This window comes from Syngnathus scovelli, unplaced genomic scaffold (genome assembly GCF_024217435.2).
Source record: "Syngnathus scovelli strain Florida unplaced genomic scaffold, RoL_Ssco_1.2 HiC_scaffold_54, whole genome shotgun sequence".
Classification (NCBI taxonomy): domain Eukaryota; kingdom Metazoa; phylum Chordata; class Actinopteri; order Syngnathiformes; family Syngnathidae; genus Syngnathus; species Syngnathus scovelli.
In genome coordinates, this window is record NW_026061635.1 from 92501 (window position 1) to 94133 (window position 1633).

Here is a 1633-nt window from a genome sequence, read left to right on the forward strand (position 1 = left end):
TGAATATTTCACAGCCGTGCTGTGGCACTTAGAAAATTTTTCAGAGATGTGGCACTTAGAAAGTTTTTCAGAGATGTGGCACTTAGAAAGTTTTTCAGAGATGTGGCACTTAGAAAGTTTTTCAGAGATGTGGCACTTTGAACATTTTTGAGAGATGTGGCACTTTGAAAATTTTTGAGAAATGTGGCACTTTGAAAATTTTTGAGAAATGTGGCACTTTGAAAATTTTTGAGAAATGTGGCACTTAGAAAATTTTCTCTCTCTCTCTGGAAGTGCCGTGCCTTCTTCAGTTCTGCTATCCGAGCAGGGGACGCTTGCTGGCGGCCGTTACCAGCGCTCGGACCAGGCCCAATTGATTTGCATGGAAAACAATTGCGTCCCCCATGCTCGTTCTGACTATATTTTGCGAAAGGGGGGTAAAGTGATGAGTACACTAAGTGGGGGGACCAACCCATGTACTCTAGAAAAAGTACATGGGTTGACAAAAGACCAGTTCGTACTGCACCCCTGGTACCCAAACCCCTGGTACCTTTAGGCACTTAGAAAAATTTCGCCCAAATTTGGAGGTCGCTCCAGGGGAAGAGGCCGAATTTTCGCCTATTACGGCCGACCGCGGGAACCAGCCGAGGCGGACGCTTTTCGGCGCAAGAGCCGTTGGCACTTAGAAAATATTCGCTAAACTTCAAAGGACCTCCAGGGGAAGAGGCCGAATTGTCACTTTTTCTGGCCGACATCGGGAACCAGCCGAGTCGGACTCTTTACGGCGGAGCAGCCGTTGGCACTTAGAAAATATTCGCCAAACTCGGCCGGACTTCCAGGGGAAGAGGCCGAATTGTCACTTGTTCTGCCCGACATCGGGAACCAGCCGAGTCGGACACTTTAAGGCGGAGCAGCCGTTGGCACTTAGAAAATATTCGCCAAACTTGAACGGACCTCCAGGGGAAGAGGCCGAATTTTCACCTGTTCTGGCCGACATCGGGAACCAGCCGAGTCGGACGCTTTTCGGCGCAAGAGCCGTTGGAACTTAGAAAATATTCGCTAAACTTCAAAGGACCTCCAGGGGAAGAGGCCGAATTGTCACTTGTTCTGGCCGACATCGGGAACCAGCCGAGTCGGACTCTTTACGGCGGAGCAGCCGTTGGCACTTAGAAAATATTCGCCAAACTCGGCCGGACTTCCAGGGGAAGAGGCCGAATTGTCACTTGTTCTGCCCGACATCGGGAACCAGCCGAGTCGGACACTTTAAGGCGGAGCAGCCGTTGGCACTTAGAAAATATTCGCCAAACTTGAACGGACCTCCAGGGGAAGAGGCCGAATTTTCACCTGTTCTGGCCGACATCGGGAACCAGCCGAGTCGGACGCTTTAAGGCGGAGCAGCCGTTGGCACTTAGAAAATATTCGTTAAACTTGAAAGGACCTCCAGGGGAAGAGGCCGAATTGTCACTTGTTCTGGCCGACATCGGGAACCAGCCGAGTCGGACGCTTTAAGGCGGAGCAGCCGTCGGCACTTAGAAAATATTCGTTAAACTTGAAAAGACCTCCAGGGGAAGAGGCCGAATTGTCACTTGTTCTGGCCGACATCGGGAACCAGACGAGTCGGGCCCTTTAAGGCTGAGCAGCCCTTGGCACTTAG